A 7793-nucleotide genomic window follows, 5' to 3' on the forward strand; every position below is an offset into this window, starting at 1 on the left:
CTGACAAATGAGCATTATCGTCAATGTGGGTGCACGTTTCCACTTATCCTTTTTGTAGCTGGAAAGCTTTATGAAAAATAAATTAATAATGCATACTAAATTATGTCTGCAAGAGACATTTATGTATATATTGCTAGCTTCAAGACTGATTAGATTTACATTTCTTTAAAAGTGATTTTTTTCCTCACACATCCATAACGCCTTTAGAATGCACTGCATGATAGAAAAATGCAATCTTGATTTCAATTGAATACCTGGAAGGAGTGGTTTTTTCCCCTATTAACATGTACATGTGTTCCCCTAGAGTTTGCGTTATTTTTCCTAAAAGAGACCGTTCTCTCAAATTACCCCAGCCCAAATGTTTGCCTTAGGATGCGAAATGCAGCAGAGTAGATGTCCTATTATCGTAACTTGAGAGAGGTCCGTTTAATAATAGCCTGTATTAAACAAGAGTCTGCTAACTATACAGTAAGGACTGTTTTTCACCAGAGAATGTAAACCATATGTTTTAAATGCAGCTAAAAATGGATGCAGTGTGCTATTTCCCTCCACCTCCGCCTGCAGTGTATTACTTAGATTTGCAAGGCATAGCCACCACTAGTACTTAACACCGCTGAAAAAGCCACCCTTCAAGGTTTTTTTAACCACAAAGAAAAGAGAAATATAGTAGCATCGATTGTTAAATCCTGGTGCTTGTTACTCACTGCCCGCACACAGAACATCATGCCTTTGTAGCAGTGAGGAGAGTTGGTATTTATCAGGGTTCAGAGCTAGTTCAGCCACACACTTGACAAATTATTTGTGGAATTGTTGTATTCACAGTCACTTAAATAAGAATCTGTCAACACAAGGCTGTGCTTTGTTGCAGCAGGTCTCACAGTTTTTCCTGCGCACTCAAAGAATGATGGATTGGAGGTAATGCAAATTCACTACCATTTTATATGCTGGTGCCTTCTTCATAGACAGGAAACATAGCTCAGTATCATCTTGTAAAATGCCTTAACTGTAAAGGCCTAGTTCAGTGTTGAAAGTGCTTTTTAAAAATGGTATGTTGGAACAGGGAAATGTAATTCAAATATTTTCCTCACGTCTCATTTTAAAGACTGTTTGTCGGAGCAGGTGTGCATTCAGATTTTCCCAGGCTAAGTAGGACATATGCTTATCTGTGCTTGGTAATTAAAACAAATTAATAAATAAAATTATTTGATTTTATGGCAACTTAAAAGTTAATACTGCTTAACGGGATATTAAATTTAAAGAGCTCAGGCAGAAGAAAAAAAATGCCTATTTAGGTAACTCAGTTTGCATTGCTGATAGTAATTTTTTTTAGTAAATTCATTTGTCCAGAAAAGAATACCTATGTTAAAGCTCCGTATCCAATTTGAAAAGGTATAGTTCACAGGTAAAAACCACGATCCTTTGACAGAATGGAGCTTACAGTAATAAGTAAAAAAACTTTTTCTATTTTTTAGGTTGTTGTCCAAAACTGGAGTGTTTTGCCCAGAACTAAAGGCAGCCACAAAACTCTTGCCGCTTTCTGCACCATCAGAAGTCGGAGCTTTCCCTTGCCCTGCTCCCAAACCTGCCACAGCCACGGGGGGGGGGCGCAGGAGCCCACCGGCAGCCCGGGAGAGCGCTGGGGAGGGCTGGAGGGAGCTGGAGGCAGCCCTTCAGGATGTCGAGATGAGTAAGGAGAAGTAATAGCATGCACTGGACGAGGCTTTTCTGGAAAGTTCTCGTCACAGTTGAATAAATGGACTTCTGGGCTATTTAAGTTATATCTCTGCGCCTTTTTCCTTTTTGGTTGTTCAGGAGAATTGATCTTTCTGCACTGGGAAAAAGCTTGTCTGTGCAGGAGAGGGCTTTCTCAGAGGCTCATTTCAAGTGTAAGGAGTGAGCTTGCCAGGAGTTAAGGACAATCACAAATCTTACCTTGTTCTGCCTCAAGTTCAGGGTGCGTTTCTTTGATTTAGGATAATAATGGGGGAACTTCATGATGCATATATAAAAATGTTTTTAAAACTATCAACAACAAATTTTTGAGAACAAACATAGGACGAATATTATTCACTTGGCTCAATGCCCTAATGGGAGGCCCAGATCAATGCACTATCGAAACCTTTGTAGATTATAGTAGGCCCTAGAGAGGTCAATGAATATATTTCCATACGCTTCGGGTGGGCCAGCTTTTAACCCCAGATACTCTGAGGCTTAAGCTTTCAACTAGATCTGAGCAGGCACTCTAAATTTCAGTGCATGCTCAAGATGCGAGTCTTTAGCTGGTGTGCAAATCTGGGCTGCAGTAGGCAGCCCTGGCATCCTGCTACCAATGCTGCTGGTTAAACTGGTGCTTTATCCGTGTTAAGAGAACTAATATGCAGTACTGTTTACTTTTGTTTTGACAGAATGAAAAGAAATGGTTTGCGATTGAAGAGCATTGTCTTTCATGTATGTCCTGCCTGCCTGGCCTCTTTTTGTCTCCTGAGTAGTCTGCTTTGAGTTGCTCTGATTTTATTTGTTGTAAAGCATATATTTCTTGAGAGCCATTAAACAATAGCAATTTGGATTTCGTGCATGTGAAGGGTGTGATTAGGTAGCTCTGCAGGGCAGCACCTCCCACCTTCATTCACCAAGGCATCCAGGAGAAGTGCAGGGCAGGGGCTGCCGTTCATGCAGGTATTTCTGTAGTGGTTATCTGCATTCAAAGAAGTATCTGGAAACATTTAGTGGACTTTATTTTATTAAAAATACCTGTAATAAAGCATTGTATATAAATGAATCTCCTCCTGTTAGACTCGCAGACCACTTATGTCCTCCCGTACCTATTTCCCTTTAGCCATGGCACAGGAGCGCCCCAGCACGTACCAGCACCGTGCTACCTGCTGCAGGGACCGACGCCAACGCGGCTGTTCGGGGCACTGTGACCGCAGACCCCGCTGTACTCCGTTGGAGAGGTTGGTCGTGACGTCTTTGTTATCTAGGCTCTCTTCTTCAGCCTTGCGAGGAGGCGTCTGTTTGGCAGAGCCCCTGCAAGGGCTGCGCTCTGCAGCCTCGCAGAGTACTCAGACTTTTATAGTATTTCCCCTAGCAGCCTTTCAAACCATTTGGAAGCTCGACGCAGTTTCAAAGACTACAGATTGACTTACAGTATGGGATATAGTATTTTCACTTGCATCCAAAAACTCTGTAGTGTGGCCAAAAAATAAATTGTCAAGAAATCACACATGGTTCACAACACAGATCTTTGATAACATTAAAAGTATATGTAATATTTTGAAATCACTGGCCAATTATTTCTAATAGTTTCATGATAATTTATGTAGAGAATCTCTCTGTTGGATGCTTTCCTGCTTTGGTCTAAATGTATTTTTGAACACTCTGTCAAACATCCCCAATTGGCACCTATTTTGTTTCACTGAATTTCTTTAGTATGTCCAGATCTCTTGCCAATCTATTTGCGGAACATATTTTGACAGCTTTGTCACCAAATTTGTTATTTCTTGTGTTTGGAATGGGTATCAAATTGCGGATATTAATGTGTGTGTTTCCTTTTGGTATAGACTCAACTGGATAATACCTTTGTCTTCTCTGATGGCAAATATAATAAAGTGATTGAATATATATATGTATATTTACTCATTTCAATTGTTATTAAGTTTTAAAAATTACAGATCTTTTATAAATGTATTGTCTTTATGCTTGCAGCTAAAAGCATCCTGAGCGGAATGTCCTTAAACTTTAAAGAGCCGTGATCTTAAATTCCTTCCTTACACAAACTTTATAATAGAAACAGTACATATGTGAAGGCAGTAGGTCCTCCTCACTGTATATACACACATGTGCACTTGTATATATATATATGTATAATTTTATTTCAATATGCTTGGATTAACTAGACTATTGAATTTCAATTTGTTGTGCTCATTTATAAAATAGTCTTCCTACTGAGTTTGTTAGAGCTGAATGAAAATGGTGTATTTAAGGCTGATCATAAGCTTTTCTGTCATGTTTTTCTTAATATGGTATTTCTAGATTAAAAGAGGTAATAAGATAACGCGGGTTGAAGTACAAAAGTCTGCTTTGCGGCTCTGCGACAGCGGCCAGGAAGGCTGCTGAGCTGGCCCGCCCTGGGAGCCCTCTCCAAGACATCCCACCGGTTCCTGACCTTTCCTGCCACGTAAGTCCCTGGTTTTCCCTTCGAAGGAGCGCTACCCGCAGCCCTGCGCCGGCTCGTTTTCCACGGCGGGGCGCAGCATGGGGCGAGGACTCAGCCCTTACAGCCCTGGTTTCTGTGGGCAGCCAGCACTGCCTTTGGCCCCGCTTTCACTTGTCCTGAGAAGGTGATGGCCTGTTGCACGGCTGCTGGTGGCCTTTACCCTCTCTGGGTGCGTGCGGACCTAGGTATCACCCTGAATCCAAATGAATCGACTGGCTGTGCGTGCTGCTGTTCAAATATTGTCCAGAGAAACAGGCTGGAAAGATTTAATGAATTAGTTACCTTTGACAGTGGAGGCTAAATGCGACATGGAGGGCATATATTTTACAATTCAGTTTAAATAAGGCTTAGTGGTTGCCGTAGCTCCTGATGATTTTTGCTTTGTTGTGCGGGATAGCGCAGTAGTTGGAAGCACTTTTGGTCACCCTTAAAGGTAACCTGGGATGCGGAGCTCTGTGCAGTTCTTGGTGACGGCACTTCCTCTGAAATGGCAGATTCCCCTGGGAACACTAGGAAACCTGTGCCTGCTCCTAAGGGCTCCTTTTTGGGCCACTTTCTAGCGTTCTTTAAAAGATGCTATTGAGTTGGTGTAGAGGTCTTTGATTTTTTTTTTTTATTATTTTTTTTTACTCCTGGCAGATATGTTGTTTACTGTGCTGAATAATGCATATCATATAGGAAATGAATCCTGAAACAACTGGTTTTGATAGTAAGTTCTCCTCTTATTTTTGAAATATAAGGATTGGTTCTAAAATGTCAGTGATCTTTCTGAACTGGTATATATTGCCTTTTACAAAGATTTGATCAAAATTCTTAAGTAACAACAACAAAATATTAATCTAATTATATTGTCTAAAAGTGCAATTGTGAATCCAAAATATCTGTAGAATAAAAAGCAGATTATTTTTCAAAGTGGACTGTCATGTTACACCTTTAAGACCTGTACCTTAATTTCAGTTACCTGTGCAAAGCTATGTATTTCTCTTTTTAATTTTACATAGCAACTGTCCTATCAGTTCTATAAACTGAACTTAGATTTGAACCAGAAAGAAATGTTTTGAAAAGAAGTTGTTATTTAATGTCTTACAAAGAACGTGACATAGAATATGAATGGAAAACGTTCCCAATACAGTTTAGTTTTTAATTCTGATTCTGTGGTCCTATGAAATAATATCTGATTTTTTGAGCAATTTCTACCAGCTTATCTGGACAAGTTGAGCCACAGAGTACAATCAGGGCATCAGAAGCTCTTCCTCAAAAAGAAATTGTATTAACTTAAGATGGCAAAAGTAGGATGGCTATTCCACGTCTGTAGTAGGTATAGCATATATACTGCATTTTTGGGTAAATTATTTCTCAAGTCTGAAGCCCAGCTTAAGTGAAGGCAGCAATCTTGTGCCAGCTGCCAGCATTCTCCAGAGAGATAGGAGCAATAGGCCATAGAAATGGTCTGGTCATAACATACTTTTCTTGCCATTAAAGAAGAAAGCAACATAATAGCTGCTCTGCTAGTTTCATTATACCAAAGAATTTCCTACAAAATAGTGGCGGCCAGGCCAAGATGTGGAGTAAGTTAAAATTATAAAGAGCAGACTGACCTGCCACTGATTCAATTTTCTTTTCGGTTGGAAATTTTGCATTATAGAACATATATTTCACTTGTCAAATTTGCTATTGACTTTATTTGTTCCATTGAAATTCTGAATTTTTGCTACTTGAACTTTTTTCACACAGTGATAACACAATATAAATCAAACATCCTAATCCAGACAAAGTAAATCATCAGCTGTTCTGCATAATTCCATTTGAGCGTTAGTAGAAGACTAACTCTTCCAGACAACTTCTAACAGATTGTTAAATACGCAAATAATTTGCTTATTAGAGGTGATATTTACCAAAAAACTCAGAAGAATGTATGCACTGAAATGTATTAACGGTCATGTAAAAAATGAAGTGACCTGTTGGAGACAGACCTTAGCTCCTGAGAAGAAATGAAATGCTTAGGAAGGTTCCATGAAACACGTGAAATTATGGTGTATATATAAGAAGTAATAATGTCATCTGTTTTTTTCTGTTTCCTGTTGATTGACTTTTATAGCTTGCAAACATTATGCTGGATTGTAAATTGCAATAAATTTAATCAAGAATTATTTTATTCAGCCTACTAATGAGGAATAATAGCGTATGTATCAATTAGACATGTCAATTTGTGTGAAGAAATAGATTTACAAAGGGATAGTAGGTAAAAAAAATATCATTGGTATCAATTCACTTCATTATTTTTAATTTGCTGTGAATATTGAGTGCTTCCAACATAAAATCATTCCTCAATTAAAATAAAACAGCTGTACTCCTATCAGCTTTTCCTTGCTTGTTGTTGCTTACAGATTAGCAGTTGTCATTGGCTTCGGTCTCATGTCATTTCATTAATTTGCAACCATAAATGGGTAAAAAAATAAAATAGTAATAAAAATCTTTGGCTTGTCAATGTACTAAATAAAGTATATAAATTATTTTTTTCAGATTGCACTCGAGGGCCAGAGATACCGTAGCAGCGACATTTGGGGATATCAGAACTCTGACAATACCCCGTCCGCTTCTGTTCTCCAGCGTCAGCAAACCAATAGTAGTTGTGAGCACTTTGTCTATTTTGGCACATTTTATTGCTCTAGATTCCCTTTCTTTTCCCCTAGGTGATTTCTAGTAAACTAGATCCCACAAATGTGTTACAGTGTAAACGAGAAGGATGAATTCTGAACCGGATTGGTTTGTAGCTTGCTTTCACCGTGGGACCTAACGAGTCCCTCTCCTTCCTTTATTAGCAGTCTGCGCTCTTATTTAGTTTTCCATGATATCACGGAGCATGTTTGTGTTTTTGAGTGACATATGTAGCTCTGTGGTTGTCCTCGTTTCTCTTCAAATAGATCAAAAGACTGACAGTAAGAGCACATTTATAGAGAAGCATGGGAGTTGCAAAAGCTATTTCTGCAAGCCCAGATGTGAAAATGTGGTGTATAATTTCTTCTGTTAACTTCTCTTTTTCTAGTAGTTAGTTTTTAATGGCCTTACAAGATTTCAAATTGGTCTGCCTTCCCTTGTTATCATCTAGCTATTATTTTAATGGAAAGTTTAAAAGTATATATCTTTTTAAAGGTTTGGTATATAGGATGTAAAAAGTATGCAGGAAGAATCAATAATTACATGTTTTATATTTTAATAAAAAATAACATTCTCTCTCAGATGACAGTGGTTTCAAGAAATGAAGGTAAGCTGTACTTCTGATTATTTTTTTCTACAGCTGGTGTTGCAGGCTTCGACGCCTTTAGATCCTACTGACTTGAATGCTTTTTACCATGGTGTATTTTTATTATTTTTTTGTTACCAGTGAAAGCTTTTTGATAGAATCCCTAAAAGAGAATTCATGTCTGTAGGGAGACTGAATACATGGGATCTGAATCCTCGTTAACAGTGAATACTCTATTACAAGAAGCAAAAGCTTATGAATATTTTCCTCAGCTCCGAAAGTGGAAGCTGACACTAGCTTGTATCAGAGAATTTTAACTAATGATTATTACAA

The sequence above is a fragment of the Balearica regulorum genome, chromosome 13, assembly GCF_011004875.1.
Source record: "Balearica regulorum gibbericeps isolate bBalReg1 chromosome 13, bBalReg1.pri, whole genome shotgun sequence".
NCBI lineage: Eukaryota > Metazoa > Chordata > Aves > Gruiformes > Gruidae > Balearica > Balearica regulorum.